Below are 26,089 nucleotides of genomic sequence, written 5' to 3' on the forward strand. Positions count from 1 at the left end.
ACATCAATTTCTTGAAGGGTTTCATTTATGCTCTTGTCGGTAGGAGGCACGTCCGATGAAGCCTTCTCTGGAGTGGCATCCTTGGGGACTTCCTCATCCTCCTCATCTTGAGTCAAGTCCAGGACTTGCTCATTTTGAGGAGGAGACTTGTCCCCAGCAACATCTTTTGACTTCCTCACCAAAACCTCCTCCTCAGATTCAGAGTCGTCATCGGATTGAGTTGGAGTTGGAGGGAATGGAAGAGAAATGTCGTCGGCGTTTCTAAAGGGCGATTCCTCGGGGACTTCAAGCTTTTTTAGAAGAGACATCCAACCAAGGGTGAAACCCTTGTTGCATGCCTGCTTCACTTGCTTTTCATAATCCGCCGTGACATCGGCCACCCCTTCGTTGTAGCCCTTCTCATCGGCGGCCTTGACCTCGGCCTCTTTGGTGGCCAGGGCATCTTGAAGCTCCCTTTGGGCCTCGGCCATCCTATCCTCTGCCTCTTTCAGCTGGGCTTGAAGGACTTTGTTTATCGCTTCAGCAGCACCTACTTTCTCTTCGGTGTCATGTTGAGCTTTGATAGCATCCTCAGCCTGATCTTCCAGGGTCTTCATCTTTGACTGCAAGTTCTTATTAGTCTTTTGAAGAGTGGAGACCTCCCTCTTCTTCTCGGCTAGCTTCTCCCAGTTCTCAAAAGATTGAATTGAGAAGGAATAAGCATGCTAAATAGCTTGAAAGTGAACAAGACAAAAAGTATTAGAAAATTTTCTAAGTGCAAGAAAGAAAGAACAATGACCAAATAAAGGCACTTACTTGAATAGAGCGCTGAAACATCAAAGCATAATTCTCATATTCACTGAGCTTGGCGTTTCGATCGAGATCACCGGGAAGAAGCAGAGTGGTGCTAAGGGCAACGCCGACATTGATGTCATCGGCGCTATCACTGGCCATAACTAGCTTGTCTTCCAGAGTGATTTGGGGGGCCTAGGGGACATCATGCTTTGAAGACCCCAAGGTGGTTACAGCAGACGGCCTCGGCTTCTTTAATCTGGTGGATTCGGATGGTTGTGTTTCAGCAGACCTCTTCACGGGGATGGAGGTGGTCTTCTTACTTGAAGCCAATTTCGAAATTGGCAAAGTGTCCTCAGTGTCAACCTGAGTCACCTTTGCCTTTGGCTGAGCCTTTTTTATTCTTTTTTTCTTTGGTGGAGGTTGGGTTGGCGCAGATTGGGCGTCAACTGAATCAGGGATAATTACCAAAAAATCCTTAGCGACTGCTTTTTGACGGCCCATCTCGGCAGGGAAAACGGTTTGTCGCCGGCGTTGGCTTTAGGATATCGGGATCAGATATGGAGCCGAGGTTGAGGGCTGCTCAGCTGGATCAGAGGTTGATCCTTGATCTAGCCGAGATGAGGAGGCTGTTTGAGGAGTTATGGTAGAAGGGGGAGAAAGACTCTTTTTCTTCCTTTTTGGAACGTCAGGGAGTACTGATTTGTAAGTGGGGATGAAATTAAGTACCAGAGGAGCTCTCCGTTTGAGGACTGGCAGATCCATGAGTTTCCTCAAGTCTTTGCTGGGAAAGAAGGACTGACGAAAGCCCTTTGGTAGCTGAGGAAGAGCTGCAAGAAAAAACAAACATCAGAGCAAATAAAGTGTTGAAGACTTTAAAAACAAGTTGGTATGAACACAGGGCTCTTACCATTGCCCTCTACAAAGATTGTTCGAGGAAGAGGATAGAGACAAAGGTCCTCGTCTAGAGCAAACTCTCAGTTCCCCGAGGTAATAAAGTAATCGTCTCCAGCTCCCTTGTTGGAGTCTGGGAGGTCGGCTACGATTTTATACGCTGTAGACCTCGGCTTAAGGTAGTAAACGTAACCCGTGTCTTTTTTGAGGCCACACATGGTGTAGCAATACTCGATATCGGCTAAGGTAACCCTAACATTTTCCTGTTTAGCTAAGGCTATGATCCCATTAATGACTCGGTAGGAGTTTATGGCAAGCTGCATTGGGTTCAGTTTATAGTAGTGAAGTATTTCACGAAAAAGGATGTTAAGTGGGAGTCGAAGTCCACACTCAATGAAGGCTACCACAGGGAATGGCATGGAATCGGTTGTAGGCATGATGGAGTCATCCTCCCCAGCCAACCTCAGATGGACGTCGGCAGGGATGGAAAACTCTCGCCTAAAGTATTCTAATTTTGTCGGGGTGTTTACCCTATGCTTCCACATACCCATGGCGTCGGCTTAAATGGAAGTATCAGATTTCAGGAAGAAGTATTTTTTAGGGTTTAAAGGACCTCGGCTAAAAACCTAAAAATGTACTATGGTAAGGGTTTGTATGGATCTAAAAGGAGTTCGTTTTAGTTTTTCCTAAAAACTTGTGGGTTCTATAGGCAAATCCCAAAACCTAACTCAATGGGAGCAAGATTGGAGGCAAAAATCTGGAAAAGACACAGAAAACAGAAAACAAGAACATGTTTCAGAATCAAGAACAAGGGTGAAGTACCAAGAACACTGTGACAAAGTGTGTGAAATGGTATAAGGTCAAGAACAGTTGCAAAATTGCAGAAAAATTGTAGCAGTGCGAGTATTAGGCAAAGGGCAAAATCATGAAATAAACACATTCAGATGCATGATTCATGAATCAAATGTTTAAGTAAAACAACAATGGCGACTAAAAAAAGTAAAATTTCTTGGAGCGTAACAAGAACTAAAACCAGAAGGAACGATGACTTACCAGAGGGAAAAAGCCGATGTTGAGATCGCCAAAGTCAGACAAACGGCAGTAGCGGAAAAAAAGCTTCGCCGGAAAAGGTGAAACAGCGGTGGCAGCAGAGCTTCAGAGCTTGGAACAATGGAGGATTAGAGAAGGCAAGAGAGAGAAAGAGTTTGAATAGAGACGATGTAAAGTGAAAAGACGAAAGGGGGAAAAGTTTTGTTAAAAACCTAAAACGGCGGCAACACAGAATTGATAAGCCTAGAAAAACGGATTTGTCAGACGGCGCACGCAGGCGTAAGACGACTTACAAGCACGTAACAAGTACGATCCAGTAAGGGGAAGGCACGTGGCTTAAACGGTTAAGTTGTTATGTATAACAGCTCATACGCGTGAAGAAGCCCTTGGGATTCATGATCTTTAAGAAGACATATCGGCCTATGATGATGATCTCGGCTTACGCCGATGTACTGGCAGGAAGTACCGATATAGGTTCTATCACCTCAGAATGTCGAGGTAATAGAATCTAGGAGACAGTTGTGGGGATATATTTTCTGAGTACCAACACGTGACCAAGGTGACGCCGATGTGTCAGCCGAGGTGCCACGTGTCATGGTCTCGGCAAGGCCGAGGTTATCTCCGAAAATGTCGGAATTCGAGATAAGCGGATAGAGCACAAGAGTCCTAGAATGATGAGGGGACTCAGCCTGGATAAGGATAAGGCTCTTAGGGAGTTTATCTCTATCTGTAAAAGAGTCCTGGATAATTACTAAGCTAAGGTCCATTGAAGCTAGACTTCTGTTGAGACAAGGATTGAGTTAACTATAAAAGAGAGGCACCCCAATGGGTCTAAGGTACGCAAATTATTACTCAGAACAGTGAGTGTAGCATTATTGATTATCCTTGAGAGATATACTGACTTGATCGTCGGAGTGCCCCCGGGTGGACGAACCACTACCGGAATCTTCTCTTTCTGTTGCAGGTTAGCCAGATGTCATCTATTCTGCCAGTACTCTTCAGCTGAATACTGAGTTGGCAGTGTGGTCGGAAAATCACTCACACACATGACATTGCTGATACAATTTTATGTGATGTAATTTACAGTTATTATTGATAGAGTTTTGCGGGAAATCCATCTCTGTAATTTAATCAATAGTTTGATCAAGAACCTCAATTAAACTAAGGCCAAGTTTGGCATACTCCAAAAAATTTAAAAAGTCAAAAGTTACTATCTTATTTAAGTCACATCATCTTATTTAAGTCACATCACCTCTCTAACACATCACTTCAAACCCAACCCAAATCCAACTCATATTTCATAAAAAGTCAAAAAGTACACTTATTTAGTTTTTTCAAATTTGGCCTAAGAATTTAACCGAAACCAACGGAGGAAGGCCCTCGGCTGCCATTGATAGACATTTGATTTTCTACTCCCTGGAATTGTACTATGTTTTTTTGTAAGGATCAGGTGTAGTAGATCAAAGCAACTGGCTGTCTCAGAAACCCCGAAAACCATTAATACAAGATCTTAGCAATCCAAGGCCATACCATTTCACAAGAAGTGTATTCTACGTAGGCTGTTTAATAATTTAAGGGTGCGTTTGTTTGACGGACTGGATAAGAAAGAATTATAATCTATCGGGCTATTAATTTTGGGATATATTATTTCCGAACTATTTAATTGGATTGGATTTGTATCCTATGTTTGTTTAGTCATGGGATTAGATGTCTGGATTGGACCATTTTTAGTGAATCCAATGTTTGTTTGAGATATTATGAAAAATTATAAATGCTCAAATGACTATTTTATCCTTTTTAATTATTTACTAAGTAATAGCAATATTAAACATACCTTTAATATTTTAATTATTTTTAGCTAGATTTAAAATATATATATATATATATATATTATTTTATTTTTTGCACAATTAAATAAATTTATTTTTAAAAAATTAAATAAATTAAATATAAATAAAAATATATGTTATTTTTTAATTAAAATTTTAAATAAATTTATTTTAAATAATAATTAAATAATGAAATAAAATAAAACATCTATTAAAATTTAAATAATGAAATCAAATAAAATATAAACAAAATTTTAAAATAAAACATCAATAAAATATTTATAAAAAAATATTTTAAAAAATTAAATAAATAAAACAAAAATAAAAATAAAATAAAATTATTTTATTTTTAAATTGAGACATTTAAATTTTTTTGAATTTTACTAAATATAATACATAATTAAATATTAAAGAGCAAAAATATAATTTCATTGACTAATCTCATAGGATGAGTTATTCCATAATTTCTATCCCACCCCCTATAGGAGAGGATAGTCCCACAAATATGAGACTAATAATCCGGAGGACTATTAGTCGGGAACAAAACTTTTGAAACAAACAATAAACTCTTAGTCCAATAGGATTAATAGTCCAATCTCATTGCCTAATCCTTTATTGGCATGTTTGATTGGAAGGATTAGAGCATGGGATTGAGATTATTAATCCGCGGGCGCAATTATCCTATGTTTGTTTTGACATTTTGTTTTAAGATTATCAATCCAATGGATAATTAATCCAACAAATTTGTAAGATTATTAGTAATGGGGTAGGGGTGGGATTGTGAATACCACACTAATTTGATTGGATTATTAATACTTCACTATTAATCTTGTGGAATCAAACATGACCTAATAGATACTATTCATCGGCCCTTCTACACCTCTACTCGTTGCGTGCACAAGTTAGATTCAAAGGTCGAGATTTCTAGTATAATATATTTCTCGAATTGAATATTGCAAGAATGAAGTATGTCGGTTTATTGAATAAGGCAATTAAAAAGTAAGATGCCGCAACCACAACCACTACCACAACCACTTTCGAATGGACCCTCTAAAATAAAGAGCTAGGCCTCCTGACTATAATTGTCAATTTTGTATTTTTTGGTTTACAGAGCAAAGACCAAACTAAAGCCGCAGTGGTTTCCGGATCTGTAGAATTATTATGTCAAATCTCACAGCAAATGAAAGACATTTCACAAGGAGAAACTAGCTAGTAGCGACCATGCCAACTAGACTAGGAAGGGCCTTATATAACATAGCCAAATTAAATGAGGCATATGAGATCTAGAAGAAGCTAAGCAAACCATAAAATTGAAGTTGAACACACAACACTCGCAACAAAAGAAGCTAAGCAAACCATAAAATCAAAGTTGAACACACAACACTCGCAACCAATCATCCCACCTAAGTAGGACAAACCAAAAATGAAGGGAGATTAGGTCCCACCCCTTCCATCACCTCCTCACCAATCAGGTCACGAAGAAAATAAAGCAGTCGAGCAATCAAATAAAAAGAGCGCTAACATTAAAGAACCAGATAAACATATCCAGAGCTAGTCAAAAAAGACAATAATGCCTAAACGTTTTAAGTAGTATGTAAATCCAAAACCATCACAAACAAGTGCTTTTTCAATAAAATCTGATATGTTGCAAAAGCACTACTCTAAATAAACAAGGGCTTCAAATTACGCTTCCAACTCCATCTCAACTTGATTCACAGGTCTTGCACGCTCAAACCTGCAAAATTATGGCCAAATAAACAAAGATCATTTAGGTTGAAAAATCGATAAAATTGCAGACATAGCAAAAGGAGAAAAGATATATGATAGGCAGAAGGATACGTCACAGTAACAAGAAATCATAAGAGAAATAGAGAAACATGGAGGGTCCAAAAAGGTCTTTGTTACTTGGGAGTCTGAAGCAAGGATATTATCTTTTTGATATGCATAGTTTAAGCAATTTCATAGTCATGATCAACTCTTTGGTTTGCATTTTAATTGTTCGTGATAAGCACTAGTGATTATCAGCAGCAACTTAGACAAGTTTGACATTATTTAAATAATTTTTGACACTATCTGAAACTTTAAAAATGACATCCAAATTGTATATAACGTTGTGCAAATTTTTTTAGTATTCAACATTGTGAAATTTTTGGCCTTGCAACTTGATTCCAGATACCTTCGGAGTTATCAACCACTCACCCATCTAGCACATTTTTTCCAGCCCTAGGTAGGACCACTTTCCTGGAATTCTTTACTTGTCAAGGAAAAGTACAAATGTCTCATTGAATGTGGAAAACGTCATGAACAAAAAATATGATCATCAATAAGATAATATATCACAATACATTATTACTGAGAGAATTAAAATTACTCAATTTAAAGATAGTTAAAAAGTAACCTGGAGGAAGGGATTGCTTCAACTTGTCAGCCTTCTCTGAGTCAAACACACAGAGTGTGTAGAGGTACTTGGAGCAACGAACCTTGAACTTCACAACTTCTTTGCTCCTCTTGATTTTCACAGAACGTGCATCCTTCCTTCTGGCAGTGAGAAGGAAGTCCTTGATCTCATGGATTTGCTTGGGCTGTGTATAAAGAGAGATAGGGAGAAAGTTAGCACCAACAGACATCGACAACAAAGCATAATCAGCAAATAACTGTAATTTCTAACTTCCCAAATATTCATTTAAAATCTTGATATACAATGATAAACAAACCACCTGCCACTAAAAGCAGGAAGAATTTGATTTTTTATGTTAAAGCCATCCTAAAGATTTAAAAACTTAGTGATCTTAGTTTGACTACAATTCTTCACATTGACAAGTGGAACAAAAAAAAATTAGAGCCTAGCAACAACAAGCAAGTTATGATGTTTCGGAAAAATTCAAAACTTTATGCAAACAAGAAGAGGAAGGAGTAGAGAGTTAACAAATAAACAATAATAGCCATAACAAAACTTCAAAGTGGGCAATATAAAATGTGACAGTTGCATAATAGTAACCCTAGAAAAATCTCCTCTCTCTCATTTAACTTGCACAATAAAAAATCTTCTTATTCTACTAAACTGGAACAATTCTAATTAGCGATCTAAATTATGAAAAATATTCAGGTGTTTTCTGAAATTACCAATACACCCTGAACTCTTCAAACTTAATAAATCATATAACTAAAACTCACTCAAGCATCCTAAAATTAAACTCAACATAAAGTAGGTTTTAGGCATACAATAAGACCCATATTGACAATAAACTACACACTAAACGGGCTCCCGAATGGGCCCCCAACTTGAAATGAACAACTTCATTATTGTTCCCACCTTTTTTATGCATTACAAGGCATACATCCTAGATTCATCCAAGCCCCAAATCCTAGATTTTAGTACACAAGTAAATTGTTAAAATTGAATTTTCTTCTCTCCAATACTTGGGAGTTGGGATGAAACAGGATTGTATTTCTGTTGTAATGTTACTTCACTTGGTTTAGAAATGTTCATTACAATTGTTTAAAAAATTGAGGCATCCAACTTAGAAGAATCTATCTGTGCCACTTTCATAGAGCCATATTTGTCACAAAACTATGTTAGATGTATTCAGTAACACATTTCACATGCGACTACAAGCCAGATTCAACTAACCACCAAAAACATAGCACATGTTGGATTTTCATCTTCTAAAGTTGGGATGAAGTGAAATGTTCTATATATAGAAACATTCACGACAAAATAAAAACTATAATCAGCTTCACTTGTTCAACAGCCATTAATACTATCATATGTCTCTACTTCATATGTCTTACAACTTTAACGGGCATTAATACTATCAAAATTCTCATAGAAGAATCGCAACATAAATGAGTCTTGTACAAAACAACCGATATGAATATGTCAAAAATTTATGAACATCTATATAACCAGAAACACTACTTTCAAATCATCTTCACATTAGTCAAGAAAACAAATCAAAATTTTAGATGAAGCACAACTAATTAATTTAAAATCGACAAATTCAATCCAAGTAAATATAAACCTACTGAGCATTAGATCGACAGCTATAGATCTGAAATATATATGTATATACAGAGAGAGAGAGAGAGAGAGAGAGAGAGCACCATTTCGGTTTTGAGGGCTGCTCTCTTCGTTGAAGATGAAGCAAGCAGGATCCAAAACCCTAGGTCTTCACGCAGTCGGGAGCCAAAGCATTGAGAATATATATATATATATATAGCACGAGCTGAGTTCATGAAACCCTACGAATTTCATTTTTCGTACCCATTTACCAGTGAATGGGCCTATAGAGCGATATGGGCTTCTTAATTTGTTTCATATGACTCAATTAAGCCCACGTCAATTTTACCAAACATTGGGTCCATGAATTCTGACCCAAAACTAAATAAATTCAAATGCATCTTTTGTCGGGCCCGTATCAATCAAAAAACTATTGGGCCCAGCTTCGCATTTCATGTCGAAATACTGTTTAAGAGGAAAAAAAAAATAGTTAAAATAATTTTTTTTTTTAAATTATTGAAAATTAGGAAAAGAGATGTTTTTAACTGGAAAAATATTTTTATTTATTCATTATTTATTATTTCGGACCAAATTAATGAAGAAACCAAACCGCTAACTTATTACAAAAAGCTGGGTTATAACTGTTGAGTTTCGACTGGACCCAACGAATTACTTTAAAAAAATTTGAATTTTGATAATTTCACTACCTATATAGTATAGTATTGGATTAATTTGAATATTATGTTTTGAAAAAACCTCAAATACAATATGTAGATTTTAATAGAAGTACATGATGTATGGTTTGAAGATGAATTCAATGGTGTGTAGCAATGAAAGTTTCTATTTACCATGACTTTTATTCTTTCTTTTTCTAGATGTATGAGCTGATTGGATAGTCTAGATTTAATTGTTTCACTTATTTGTTTAAATTCTTGTATTGCATGTTTACTTGAAATAACTATATATTGGTAAAGCGATAATGATAGAACTTTAATTTTAAAATTTAAAAAAAAAATTAATAATATAATAAGAGAAAAAAATAAATAAAAAATATAAGTATACATATCACCTCACATATAGATATTATAATATCACTAAACTTCCAAATTAGAGCGCTCACAATTTATTCAATCGTAAAGCTACAAGGCAGAAGACAACAAGTAAACCGTGGGCCAATCTGATAATAAAATGTTTCCACGTTAGTTCACAAGCAAAATGATTTGGTCGATATTCCTTTGTATTCAAAGGTAAATCGTCTATCAATTGACTGCCCATTGGCCTAGCACATGATTATTATATTTGTTTTGAAGATAAATATTTTTAAAATAATATTTTTTTTTAATAAATTTTTTTTTTTAAGATTGATCAATAAGTATCGTATGTTGAACTTATAATCTATATAATCCTAATTTTGTTCTTATAATTTATTTAGTTCTTTTAGATGTGTAATGACTCATTTATCCGTTACATTAGAGTGTCACATTTAAAAAAAATATATTAAAAAGTTTTTTAGTGTCACATCATATTCGTCACGTTAGAATATCACATTTGAAAAAAAGTACACAAAACATTTTTTTATTTTTTTAGAATGTCACAACATATTCGTCACGTTGGAATGTCACATGTCACGTTTAGAAAAAATACTCTAAAGAATTTTTTAATTTTTTTAAAAAATGTCACACCATATTCACTACGTTATCACGCTTGCAAAAAGTACACTAAGAAGATTTTGTTTTTTTAAAATTGTCACATCATATCCGTTATATTGTCACATTTGGAACAAATACGCTAAATTTTTTTTTTTATTTTTTTTACTCTTTTAAAAAGTGATTTTTTTTTAAACAAGCTTATTTATAAAAAAAATTAAAAAAAAAAAAAGATTAAATGTATTCAAAAACATATTTTTAGTATTCTTGTTTTCCATCCAAATAATAATAATATAATACTTTGGTGTTATATTAAAAAAATTATGTAATAAGTTAAAAAAAAATAAGAAAAATGTTTTACTACATAAATAATTAAATATCTCATATAGATGTCAAGTTCATAATAATTATTTATTTAATAAAAAATTTAATATCCTCAACATTATCTAAAAATTAATGTGACACGGTAATCATGTTTTAAATATTTGAATACGTTACGGTTGGCAAAAATGTTATTGTGATAGCTGCCATGTTAATTATAAATAAGAGCTATGATAGAGATCCCTTCTAATTATCATTCCTATAATTTTACTGACACGTGATGGGTGGTGATTGAAGGAGCAAAAAAAAATATATATATATATAATCAATGAGTGAGAAGGGTCAAAAGGAGTGAAGGGAAAATAGGACCTGAAACATTTTTGTAGAAATAAATACTAAACATTTATATGTGTGATTTGTGGATTAGACACGTAACGAATTCAAAGGCCGACCCGGGTCAAAGTGTTGTTAATATAGTCAAAAGTTTCACAGATGTCGAGATATCATTGCCAAAAGGCCGCACCTTCCCGATAGATTCTCCAATCGGACGACGACTGGGAAGAGAGTCCACTTTAACTACCATGGGACGCCCCGCTTCGTACATTTCCCTGAAAGAAAATCGCCGGTTCGTCTCTTTCACACGCAATTCCCTCCAGATTCCATCCACATAAACGGCCCTCCAATCGAATTGAAAAGAGTAATTTCAATTTTAAGAAATAGTGTTTCACTCTTGTGTTTATAATTATTTATAGATATATAAATTATGATTTTTAATTTTTTTTTATACACAGAAAAAGAAAATATAACAAATATAGCATATCTTCAATTAATTATTTTACATTTACTTTTATTTAAAATTTAAAAATAACTTATGGGCAAAATTTAAGGAAAAATTTATTCCTAACAACATTTTTGTAATTCTATATAAATATTTAAAAAAATAAACATGAAAAAGGTAGTCAATATAATATTATACATTAAGTAATATGTGATTAGTAATTATGCTTATATAAATTTTTATAGTTTTAATTTCAAATTAAAAAAATATATTTTAAAAGCATTTTAGCTAGTACTAAATAGAATTTTCTTAACAAAAAGAAAAGTTATAAAATTTTGTAACAAATTTTCAAATGTCTATTGCCAAACATTCTATTCTACTTGCTTGCTTTGGGAGTTTTGATCTTTGATTTTTATTCCACATTCATCGTATTGTTTTATTTATTTTTCTTCTTTTTACTTGATTTCTGCATGATACTTCTTTCATAGTGCATCTTCGAGTGTATTAATGAAAATATCATACACTTAAAATGCACAAAATTACAATATATAAAAAAAAGAAAAAAAAAGTAAGTAATTGTCCAAAACTAAAACCACTTTAAGAAAAAATAAAAAAATAAAAACAAAAATTTGAAATACAAAATGATTTATTCATTTATTTATTAATTTTTAAAAATAAACTTTTACAGAAAATAAAGAAAATTATATTAAAAAAAAGGACAAAAACCAAACATAAAATATAATACAAAAAATAAATAAATTATAGGATTTTCAAGAAGTGAATCTCACAAATAAATTTTGTAAAATTTTGTCTATTCATGTACTTTTTGTGTATATTTTTTATATTTTTAATCCTGAGAATGACATCAAAATAGTCTACATTTCTTACATTAGGTCCATCTAATAGCTTTAGCAAACACAGTTGTAATAAATTTCATAATACAAAACACAAACAATTATGAGACAAAATATCTAAAAAAAATAAAACCAACGTCCAATGATGACGTAAAAGCACACCTGACGTTTTAATTAAAGGTATAACCAGATAAACCGCCTTAGAAAAAGAAGACAACCTTTATTTTTCATCACAACAATTACATATCTCAATATATAATTTTAACGTCGCTCACTCTTCCACACGTCCAATTTTCTATCAATATTAAAATGAATGCATAAACAAACCAAAAAAAAACATTTGAGAAGACAAAGATATGTGGTTTGAGATCTTTCAATTGCTGAATTCTATTAATTAATAGTTATTAAGCTTTAATGATCAGACTTTTAATATTTGTTACCTATTAAAATTTAGTTCTTTGATTTCATCTATATTCACTTGATAATTTGAAAGTGAACACCTGTCAAACTTTTACACAAACATTTGGCGCATTTCTTGAGCATTATTAATGATATGCACTGTATAAATTTTTTTCGCAATTGCAACTTGTTATTTTTAATAAAAATTTATATTTGTTTTAGATTTTTTTTAATATATAATTTTTTTTTTAGTTTTTTTATAAAAATAATTTAACAATTTTATAACTAAACATAGTATATGAGAGAAGTTGAAAATGGTATGGTAATAGGTATGGGAGAAGTCAAAAATGCTTAAGAAATTTAGCCAAACCCCTTCATTGGACTATTGTTTAGTGAAAATGACAGCCAATTTATTTTGCTTCATAAACCCTTGAGGAGAAAAACACATAATTGAATAAGGATAAAGTAAAATATTCTTTTTTTTTCTTGGACAATATTGCTAGAGTAACATGTTACTATTCAGACACAGTAACATGTTACTGTGAGACAGAATAATATGTTACTGTCAAATAGAGTAACATATTACTGTTATTGTTTATATTAATTCAACAGTAATAATTTTTTTTTTTAATAAAGAATTTCATAGTCAACATAGCTCTTAATTGATAAACCTTGATAAAATAATTCTAAAAATACTAATTTTATTACAAACTGACATCTACATAAAAAGTTACATTATATTAAAGTTTAGGAGTTTTCTTAAGTGTGCAAGTGCACACCATGTGCCACTTACACAAAAAGTGTAAGTGTAAGGTGTAAGTATAAGTATAAGGTGTAAATGTAAGGTGTAAGTGTAAGGTGTAAGGTGTAAGTGGGTTGCACATGGTGTGCAATCTCAAAAAAGGTGTAAGTGTAAGGTTTAATTTTTTACAAAAGGTGTAAGTGTAAGGTGTAAGTGTACAGTATAAGGTGTAAGGTGTAAGTTGCACACCATAACCAAACCCTAAAGTTTAATATCTATATACTATATATTAAGAAAAATGGGATTTCTAACCCTAAGTCTTGTGCAAGTTCCAATCTCCCAATCTAAATTTTTTGATTTAAAAAAAACACTTAACATTTATTAACTTCTCTCAACCTCCAAGTCTTACCCTCGTAATAACACTTTAATGCATTAAGAACAAGTATAAAAAAAAATTCTTGAAAAGTCCAGCACATATGATTATTATCAAAATATTAAACTTTAATATAATATAATAATAAAAAAAGACATTTAATTCCTTGTAAAGTCCAACATATGTGATTATTATCAAAATATTAAACTTTAATATAATATAAAAAATGAGGGGAAAAAAGACATTTAAAAATAGCAATTCACATATATAGATAACTAGCCTATCACCCGTGCTATGCACGGGATAATTATAGATATTTATATTTATTTTAGATATTTTTTAATATATAAATTATGTTTTTCAAGATTTTTTATAAAAATAATTTAACAATCTTATCACTAGCCATAGTGTATGGAAGAAGTTGAAAAGGGTAGTGCAGTAACTATACACGGATTGTATCTATAATTATTTGTATAAGGGGATTTTAAATACTGATCGGGAAATTTTGACCAAATTAATAAATGCAGGCATGTGGAAAGACATGTGAATTGAAAAAAGTTAATAAATGCTGATCAGGGGATTTTGACCAAATTAATAAATGCTGAGTTTTTTTTTAAATAAAAAATAAAAAATTTAGAAAATTTAGATTGGGATATTAAAGCTCCCACAGGCCTTGGGGTTAAAAACCCCATTTTGCTTAATATATAGTATAGATATAGATAGCCTATCACCTGTGCTATGCACGGGATAATTATAGATATTTTTATTTGTTTAATTTTTTTTTAATATATAAATTATGTTTTTTAAGATTTTTTATAAAAATAATTTAACAATCTTATCACTAACCGTAGTGTACAGAAGAAATTAAAAAGGCTACTGCAGTATGTATCTATAATTATTTGTATGAGAGGATTTTAAATGCTAATCAAGGATTTTAACCAAATCAATAAATGTAGGCATGTGAATTGAAAAAAGTTAATAAATGATGATCAAGGGATTTTGACCAAATCAATAAATGCTGAGGTTTGTTTTTTTAAATCAAAAATTTAGAAAATTAAGATTGAGAGATTGAAACTCCCACAAGGCTTGGGGTGTAGAAACCCTCTTTTCCTTAATATATTTACAATTAACTATATATGTGAATTGCGATTTTCAAATTTTTTTTTTTAAATGTCTTTTTTTTGACCTTTTTTATATTATATTAAAGTTTAATATTTTGATAATAATCATATGTGTTGAACTTTTTAAGAAATTAAATGTCTTCTTTTTTTATTATATTATATTAAAATTTAATATTTTGATAATAATCATATGTGTTGGATTTTTCAAGAAATTTTTTTTATGCTTGTTTTTAATGCATTAATATTTTGATAATAATCATATGTGTTGATACTTTTCAAGGAATTTATGTGTTGGATTTTAAAGAATTTTTTTTATGCTTGTTTTTAATGCATTAAAGTATTATTATGAAAGTAAGACTTGGGAGTTGGGAGAAGTTAATAAATACTAAGTTTTTTTTTTAAAATCAAAAAATCAAGAAATTTAGATTGGGAGATTGGAGCTCCCACAAGGCTAGAGGTTAAAAACCCCTTTTTCTTAATATATAGTACTACCCTATCACCCGTGCTATGCACGGGATAATTATAAATATTTATATTTGTTTTAGATTTTTTTAATATATAAATTATGTTTTTTTAAGATTTTTTATAAAAATAATTTAACAATCTTATCACTAATCATAGTATATGAGAAAAGTTGAAAAGGGTGCTGTAGTAACTATACACAGATTGTATCTATAATTTTTTATATGAAAGGATTTTAAATGCTGATCAAGGGATTTTGACCAAATCAATAAATACAGACATGTGGAAAGACATATGGATTGAAAAAAGTTAATAAATGTTGATTAGAGGATTTTGACCAAATCAATAAATGCTGAGTTTTTTTTTTAATAAAAAATTTAGAAATTCAAATTAAGATTATTTAGAGCCATTGAACAAACTACAATCACTTACAATTTTTTTTCAAAAAACACAGTGAGTTAAAAAAATTAATTACAAATTTTTTTTTTCAAAATACAATCTAATCATTATCAATAATTGGTACTTTAAAAACCAAATCAGAAAAAAATCAAATCAAATCAAATCACAAATATTTTTATGCTATCTAACTACAATCATATTTTTTTCATAAACAATTATAAAGAAAAATCATTAAAACAGTAAATAAAAGATTAAATCACATTAAAAAAAAAGAACCATTGAACAAATTACAATCGCATCACATTTTTCTCATAATAAAATAAATAAATAAATAAATAAACGAACCATTGACTAACTGCAATCACATTTAAAAAAAAAAACCATTGAATTAACTACAATCACATTTTTTTTCTTTGTGAGTGTTTATGTTTATCTAACTTCAATCATATTAAAAATAAAATTAAAATAGTAAATAAAAAGATTAAATAACATTAAAAAAGAAAATCATTGAACTAACTACAGCAATCATATTAAAAAAAAATAGCCATTGAAACAAACTACAATCACATCACATCACATTACAATCACATTTTTTTTCTTTGTGAGTGTTTATGTTTATTTAACTTCAATCATATTAAAAATAAAATTAAAATAATAAATAAAAAAGATTAAATAACATTTAAAAAAAACCATTGAACTAACTACAACAATCATATTAAAAAAAAAGAACCATTGAACAAACTACAATAACATTACATTTTTCCCATAATAAAATAAATAAATGAAAAAAAAAGAACTATTAAACTAACTACAATCACATTAAAAAAAAAAATCATTCAACTAATTATAATCACATTTTTCTTTTTGTGAAGATTTATATTTATCTAACTTCAATCATATTAAAAAATCAAATTATAATTTTTTATTCACTAGACAAATCACAAATATTTTTATGCGCTATCTAACTACAATATTAAAACAATAAAGAAAATGAAAAGTCAAGAAAGAAAAAACAAAAGAAGACTTACTGTTTGCATACGTGGTTACTGAAGTTGAAAGTGTAGAAGTGAGAAGTCAGGAAGGAAAAAACAAAAAGGAGACTCACTATTTGCAATAGGTATGTGAAAGGTTAAAAAGAGTGTGTGTATTGAAAAAATTAAAAAGACTTGGAAGAATTTAATAAATGCTAAGTTTTTTTTTTTTTCAAAAAAATCAAAAAAATTAAGAAATTAAGGTTTAGATATTGAAACTCCCACAAAACTTGTGGGTTAGAGATAAATATAAATAAATAGATAGATATAGATAGAGTTATTTATATTTGTTTTAAAAAAAAATTAATATACAAATTATTTGTTTTGGAAAAGGTACTGTAATAATTATGAGAGAAGTCAAAAAATCTTGTGGGTTGAGAGAAATTAATAAATGCTGAGATTTTTTTTAAAAAAAATTAGAAAATTAGGATTGGCATATTGGAGCTCCCACAAGCTTTGGGGGTTAAAAACTCCCTTTTGCTTAATATATAGTATAGATACTAGCATATCACCCGTGCTATGCATGGATTGTGTTTACAATTATCTATATATGTGAATTGTGATTTTTAAATGTTTTTTTTAATGTTTTCTTTTTTTCCTTTTTTTTATTATATTAAAGTTTAATATTTTGATAATAATCATATGTGTTGGACTTTTCAAAGAACTAAATGTCTTTTTTTTTATTATATTATATTAAAGTTTAATAGTTTGATAATAATCATATGTGTTGGACTTTTTAAGAAATTTTTTTTATGCCTGTTCTTAATGCATTAAAGTATTATTATGAGGGATAATAATCATATGTTGAGACTTTTCAAGGAATTTGTTTGTGTTGGATTTCAAAGAATTTTTTTTATGCTTGTTCTTAATGCATTAAAGTGTTATTATGAGGGTAAGACTTGGAAGTGGGGAGAAATTAATAAATGTTAAAAAAAAAAAAAATTTAAATCAAAAAATCAGAAAATTTATATTGGGAGATTGGAGCTCCCACAAGGCTTGGGGTTAAAAATCTCTTTTTACTTAATATATAGTATAGATAGATTGTAAATATATTAAGGAAAATGAGATTTCTAAACTCTAAACCTTGTGGGAGCTCCAATCTCTCAATCTTAATTTTCTAAATTTTTGATTTAAAAAAAAAACTCAGCATTTATTGATTTGGTCAAAATCTCCTGATCAGCATTTATTAACTTTTTCTAATCCACATGACTGCATTTATTAATTTGGTTAAAATCCCTGATTAGCATTTAAAATCCCCTCATACAAATAATTATAGATACAGCCCGTGCATAGTTACTACGGTAGCCTTTTTAACTTCTCCTGTACACTATGGTTAGTCATAAGATTGTTAAATTATTTTTATGAAAAATCTTAAAAAACATAATTTATATATTAAAAAAATAAAAAAATATATAAATATCTATAATTATTTCATGCATAGCACGGGTGATAGACTAGTTTTGATCATAATAATATGTATTGAAATTTTTAAGGAATTTTGTTTATGCTGGTCTTTAATGCATTAAAGTTTAATTATGAGTGGGTTTTGACCAAATCTCCCAAAAGGCGTGGGGTCGGAAGAAATTAATAAATGCTGTGATTTTTTTTTTTAATCAAAAAATTAGAAAATTAGGATTGGGGATATTAGAGCTCTAACAAGGCTTGTGAGTTAAAAACCATTTTTTCCTTATATAATATACTAGCATATCACCCGTGCTATGCACGGATTGTATTTACAATTATCTATATATGTGAATTGTGATTTTTAAATATTTTTTTATTTATTTTAAATGTCTTATTTCTTTCCTTTTTTATATTATATTAAAGCTTAATATTTTGATAATAATCATATGTGTTGGACTTTTTAAGGAATTAAAAGTCTTTTCTTTTTTATTATATTATATTAAAGTTTAATATTTTGATAATAATCATATGTGTTGGACTTTTCAAGAAAAAATTTTTATACTTGTTTTTAATGCATTAAAGTGTTATTATGAGGAATTATAATCATATATGTTGGGACTTTTCAAGGAATTCATATGTGGTGGATTTCAAAAAAAAAATTATAGTTGTTCTTAATGCATTAAAGTGTTATTATGAGGGTAAAACTTAGAAGTTGAGAGAAATTAATAAATACTAAGATTTAAAAAAAAAATTAAAAAATCAGAAAATTTAGGTTGGGAGATTGGAGCTCCCACAATACTTGGGTTACCTTTTGTTTAATATATAGTATAGACTAGCATATCACTCGTGCTATGCACGGGATAATTATAGATATTTATATTTGTTTTAGATTTTTTTTAATATATAAATTATATTTTTTAAGATTTTTTATAAAATAAGTTAACGACATTATCACTAATCATAGTGTATGGAAGAAGTTGAAAAAGGTACTACAGTAACTATACACGGATTGTATCTATAATTATTTATATGAGGGGATTTTAAATGTTGATCAAGGGATTGTATCAATAAATGCAGGCATGTAGAAAGACATGTGAATTAAAAAAAATTAATAAATGCTGATCAAAAAATTTTGACCAAATAAATAAATGCTGAGTTTTTTTTTTAATAAAAAAATTAGAAAATTCAGATTGGGATGTTGAAGCTCCCACAGGCCTTGGGATTAAAAATTTCATTTTGCTTAATATATAGTATAGATAGATAGATATAGATATAGATATAGATATTTATATTTGTTTTAATTTTTTTTAATATACAAATTATTTGTTTTGGAAAATGTACTGCAGTAATTATGAGAGAAGTCAAAAAGTCTTGTGGGTTGAGAGAAGTTAATAAATGCTGAGGTTAATTTTTTTTTTTAAAAAAAATAAAAAATTAGAAAAGGAGTAACTTCAATCGTACAAATCACAATTTTTTTAATGCTATCTAATCATCATCAATAATTAAAAAAATCAATCACAAATTAAGTCAATTGATAATTAAAAAACACAATAATTTATTTTTCAAAAAACATAGTGAGTTAAAAAGATCAATTACAATTTTTTTGGGTCAAAATACAATCTAATCATCATCAATAATTGGTACATTATGTGATCCTAATTAGTACAATCCATTTTTTTTCAAAAAATACAGTAAGTTAAAAATCAAATCATAAATTAAGTGAATTGATAGTTAAAAAAATACAATAATTATCAATAAAAAAAACACAGTGAGTTAAAAAAATCAATTACAAATTTTTTTTTTCAAAATACAATCTAATTATTATCAATAATTGGTACTTTAAAAATCAAATCACAAACATTTTTATGCTATCTAACTACAATCATATTTTTTTCATAAATAATTGTAAAAAAAAACCATTAAAACAGTAAATAAAAGATTAAATCACATTAAAAAAAAGAACCATTGACCAAACTATAATCACATCACATTTTTCCCATAATAAAAAAAATAAATAAATGAAAAAAAGAACCATTGACTAACTACAATCACATTAAAAAAAAAGAACCATTGAACTAACTGCAATCACATTTTTTTTCTTTGTGAGTGTTTATGTTTATCTAACTTCAATCATATTAAAAATAAAATTAAAATAGTAAATAAAAAGATTAAATAACATTAAAAAAACCATTGAACTAACTACAACAATCATATATTAAAAAAAAAGAGCCATTGAACAAACTACAATCACATCACATTTTTCCCATAATAAATTAAATAAATGAAAAAAATAACTATTAAACTAACTACAATCACATTAAAAAAAAAAGAATCATTCAACTAATTATAATCACATTTTTTCTCTTTGTGAGGGTTTATATTTATCTAATTTCAATCATATTAAAAAATCAAAAAATAAATTAAAATTGTAAATAAAAAAAATTAAATAACATTAAAAAAAACCATTGAATTAACTACAACAATCATATTAAAAAAAAGAGCCATTGAACAAATTACAATCACATCACATTTTTCACATAATAAAATAAATAAATTAAAAAAAAAGTATTAAACTAACTACAATCACATTAAAAAAAAAATCATTTAACTAATTATAATCACATTTTTCTCTTTGTGAGAGTTTATATTTATCTAACTTCAATCATATTAAAAAATCAAATTATAATTTTTTATTCGCTAGACAAATCACAAATATTTTTATGCGCTATCTAATTACAATATTAAAATAGTAAACAAAAGGAAAAGTCAAGAAGGAGAAACCAAAAAGAAGACTTACTATTTACATACGTAGTCACTGAAATTGAAAGTGTAGAAGTGAGAAGTCAAGAAGGAGAAAACAAAAATGAGACTCACTGTTTGCAATAGGTATGTGAAAACTTAAAAAGAAGATGTGTATTGGAGAAGTTAAAAAGATTTGAAATAATTTAATAAGTGCTAAGTTTTTTTTTCAATAAAAAAATCAAAAAAATTAAGAAATTAAGGTTTAGATATTGAAACTCCCACAAAACTTGTGGGTTAGAGATAGATATAAATAAACAGATAGATATAGATATTTATATTTATTTTAAATTTGTTTTAATATACAAATCTATACTATATATTAAGCAAAAGGGGGTTTCTAATCCCCAAGGCTTGTGGAAGCTCCAATATGCCAATCCTAATTTTCTAATTTTTTGTTTTTTTAAAAAAAAAATTAACCTCAACATTTATTAACTTCTCTCAACCCATAAGACTTTTTAACTTCTCTCATAATTACTACAGTACCTTTTCCAAAACAAATAAGCAAAAGGGGGTTTCTAATCCCCAAGGCTTGTGAAAGCTCCAATATGCCAATCCTAATTTTCTAATTTTTTATTTTTTTTAAAAAAAATTAACCTCAACATTTATTAACTTCTCTCAACCCATAAAACTTTTTAACTTCTCTCATAATTACTACAGTACCTTTTCCAAAAACAAATAAAATGTATATTAAAAAAGAATTAAAACAAATATCTATATCTATATCTATATCTATATCTATATCTATCTGTTTATTTATATTTATCTCTAACCCACAAGTTTCGTGGGAGTTCCAATATCCCAATCTAAATTTCTTGATTTTTTTATTTAAAAAAAAACCTTAACATTTATTAATTTCTCACAACTCCCAAGCATTACCCTTATAATAACACTTTAATGCATTAAGAATAAGTATAAAAAAAATTCCTTCAAAAGTCCAACACATATGAATTCCTTAAAAAGTCTCAACACATATGATTATTATCCCTCATAATAACACTTTAATGCATTAAGAAGAAGCATTAAAAAAATTCCTTGAAAGGTATAGCACATATGATTATTATCAAAATATTAAACTTTAATATAATATATAAAAAAATACATTTAATTCATTGAAAAGTCCAACACATATGATTATTATCAAAATATTAAACTTTAATATAATATAAAAAAGAAAAAAGAAAAAGAAGACATTTATAAAAAAAAAGACATTTAAAAATCACAATTCACGTATATATCCCCTGATCAGCATTTATTACATTTTTTTAATCCACATGTCTTTCCACATGCCTGAATTTATTGATTTGGTCAAAATTCTCTAATCAACATTTAAAATCCCCTAATTATAGATACAACTCGTGCATAGTTATTGCAGTACCTTTTTTAACTTCTCCAATACACTATAGTTAATGATAAGATTGTTAAATTATTATTATAAAAAAATCTTTAAAAAAATAATTTATATACTTAAAAAAATCTAAAATAAATATAAATATTTATAATTATCCCGTGCATAGCACGGGTGATAGGTTAGTTATTGGTTATGGAAAGGGTACTGCAGTAATTATGAGAGAAGTCAAAAGTTTTGTAAGTTGAGAGAAGTTAATAAATGCTGAGGTTATTTTTTTTTTTAAAATAATAAATAAGGAAATTAGGATTAGCATATTGAAGTTCCCACAGGCTTTGGAGATTAAAAATCCCGTTTTGCTTAATATATAGTACTAACATATCACCCGTGCTATGCACGGATTGTGTTTACAATTATCTATATATGTGAATTGTGATTTTTAAATGTCTTTTTTTTTAAATGTCTTCTTTTTTTCCTTTTTTATATTATATTAAAATTTAATATTTTGATAATAATCATATGTGTTAAACTTTTAAAGGAATTAAATGAATTTTTTATTATTATTATATTATATTGTATTAACGTTTAATATTTTGATAATAATCATATGTGTTGGACTTTTCAAGAAATTTTGTTTGTACTTGTTCTTAATACATTAAAGTGTTATTATGAGGAATAATAATCATATGTGCTCGGACTTTTAAAGAAATTCATATGTGTTGGATTTCAAAGAATTTTTTTTATACTTGTTCTTAATGCATTATTATGAGGGTAAGACTTAGGAGTTGGGAGAAGTTAATAAATACTAAGATTTTTTTTTAAATAAAAAAATCAGAAAATTTAGATTGGGAGATTGGAGCTCCCACAAGACTTAAGAGTAAAAACCCTCTTTTGCTTAATATATCACTAGCCTATGACTCGTGCTATGCACAGAATAATTATAAATATTTATGTTTGTTTTAATTTTTTTCATATATAAATTAAGTTTTTTAAGATTTTTTATAAAAATAATTTAACAATCTTATCACTAACCATAGTGTATAGGATAAATTAAAAATGCTAATGTAGTAACTATGCACGGGCTGTATCTATAATTATTTGTATAAAGAGATTTTAAATGCTAATCAGAGATTTTGACCAAATCAATAAATGCAGCATGTAGATTGAAAAAAGTTAAGAAATGCTGATCAAGGGATTTTGACCATATCAATAAATGCTGTGATTTTTTTTTTAAATAAAAAATTTAGAAAATTAAGATTGAGAAATTGCAGCTCCCACAAAGCTTGGGGTTTAGAAACCCTATTTTCCTTAATATATTTACAATCTATACTTCTATACTATATATTAAGCAAAAGAGGGTTTTTAACCCCTAAGGCCTGTGGGAGCTCCAATCTCTCAATTTAAATTTTCAAAATTTTTTATTAAAAAAAAAAACTCAGCATTTATTGATTTGGTCAAAATTTTCTGATCAGTATTTATTAACTTTTTTCAATCCACATGTCTTTCCACATGCCTACATTTATTGATTTGATCAAAATCTCCTGATCAACATTTAAAATCCCCTCATACAAATAATTATAGATACAACCCGTGTATAGCTACTGCAATACTATTTTCAACTTTTCTCATACATTATAGTTAGTGATAAGATTGTTAAATTATTTTTATAAAAAATCTTAAAAAACATAATTTATATATAAAAAAAATCTAACACAAATATAAATATTTATAATTGATAGGCTAGTTATCGATATATGTGAATTGCGATTTTTAAATGTCTTTTTTTTATAAAAAAAATGTCTTCTTTTTTTCCTTTTTATATTATATTAAAGTTTAATATTTTGATAATAATTATATGTGTTGGACTTTTCAATGAATTAAATGTCTTCTTTTTTTATTATATTATATTAAAGTTTAATATTTTGATAATAATCATATGTGTTGGACTTTTCAAGAAATTATTTTTATGCTTATTCTTAATGCATTAAAGTGTTATTATGATGGATAATAATCATATATGTTAGGACTTTTTAAGGAATTCATATGTGTTGGATTTCAAAAAAAAAAATTTAGACTTGTTCTTAATGCATTAAAGTGTTATTATGAGGGTAAGACTTGGGAGTTGAGAGAAATTAATAAATGCTAAGGTTTTTTTTTTAAAATCAAAAAATTAGAAAATTTAGATTGAGAGATTGGAGCTCCCACAAGGCATCATTTTGCTTAATATATAGTATAGACCAACATATCACCGTGCTATGCACGGTTTATTTTTACAATTATCTATATATGTGAATTGCGATTTTTAAATGTCTTTTTTTTTTTTAAGTGGCTTCTTTTTTTCTTTTTTTTATATTATATTAAAGTTTAATATTTTGATAATAATCATATGTGTTAGACTTTTCAAGAAATTAAATGTATTTTTTTATTATATTATATTATATTAAAGTTTAATATTTTGATAATAATTATGTGTGTTGGACTTTTCAAGAAATTTTTTTTATGCTTGTTCTTAATGCATTAAAGTGTTATTATGAGAAATAATAATCATATGTGTTATGATTTTTCAAGAAATTCATATGTGTTGGATTTCAAAGAATTTTTTTTTTTATGTTTGTTCTTAATGCATTAAAGTATTATTATGAGGGTAAGATTTCGGGGTTAGGAGAAGTTAATGAATGCTAAGTTTTTTTTTTTTTTTAAATCAAAAAATTAGGAAATTTAGATTGGGAGATTGGAGCTCCCACAAGACTTGGAGTTAAAAACCCCATTTTGCTTAATATATAGTATAGACTAGTGGTAACCCGTACTATACAGGGCATGTAAAAAAATTAATAATCTATTTTTATACAAAATAATATAAATAGTTAAATTTTTGTATGCAAAAAAACAAAGAAGATTGAAATTTGTAATTTAAATCCCATAATTTTATCATAATTTATTTATTATTTTTTAATTTGTCACAAGTTTAATTATGTAACTTTCAATTCCTTGTGAGACTTGCAAACTTAGGTAAGCTCAACCCAAACAACTTGAGTCAAGCTTAAAAACTTTTAAAGATTGAATAATATAATTTTTAATTAAGTGATGACCTATGCAGAAATTTAAAAATTCAAATTAAATTTGAGTAGATTTGGACAAAAATACCAAATAACTTGAGCAACCAAAACAAAATTATATATATAAATATACAAATTATTTTCTAATTTATTTTTTTTAAATAATAAATAAAATTAATTAAAATTTTAATATTAATGAACAAAAGAAAAAGAAATTTACTTAAGATTTCCAATAGAAATTTTTTTGAAAATATTTTAAAATACACCATTTAGAAATAGATTATCGAATAAAGGGTTGTTTGGGAAATGTCATATTAACTCACTTTTTTTTATCTTTTTTGGATCACATCATATCTCTACTTTTCTACATATCTTTTCATAAAAAGCAAAAAAACATACTTAATTATCTTTTTTGAGTCACATCGCATCTTTACTTTTCTGTACATATTTTTGTAAAGAGTAAAAAAGTATACTTATTTGACATTTCCCAAACTACCACTAAGTTGATATTAAAAAAATTTACCTTTTATAATGACATAAATAATTTAAATATGATTTTTTAAAAATTACAATAAAATATTAAATAGAATAAAAATAAATTTCTTATAAAATAAAAGTATTTGAACAAAAAAAAGGTAAGAAGAAAGTTTAATATGGTATTTTTATTTAATCTGAAAATAATTCTAGATGAAAAACAAATTATCACCTATAACCTTTTTTTTTAAATAAAAATTTTTTAACAAACTATCACTTTTAATATAAAAAAAAATTAATGTTTCTTTCTAATGTATTTTAGCAAAAGTAACTTTTTA

The 26,089-nt window shown here is 28.2% G+C and overlaps 1 long non-coding RNA gene across 1 annotated transcript; it reads right to left on the minus strand.

The window, feature by feature from the left end:
- Positions 1 to 7,056: 7,056 nt before the first annotated feature.
- Positions 7,057 to 8,779, minus strand: LOC145819878 (uncharacterized). Its single transcript, XR_014360625.1, has 2 exons — positions 8,649 to 8,779; positions 7,057 to 7,126 (listed from the first exon to the last, which is right to left on the minus strand). It is a non-coding gene; the product is annotated as an uncharacterized LOC145819878 (long non-coding RNA).
- Positions 8,780 to 26,089: the final 17,310 nt, after the last annotated feature.

The sequence above is a fragment of the Camellia sinensis genome, chromosome 2, assembly GCF_055761805.1.
Source record: "Camellia sinensis isolate YWXY chromosome 2, ASM5576180v1, whole genome shotgun sequence".
Lineage (NCBI taxonomy): Eukaryota > Viridiplantae > Streptophyta > Magnoliopsida > Ericales > Theaceae > Camellia > Camellia sinensis.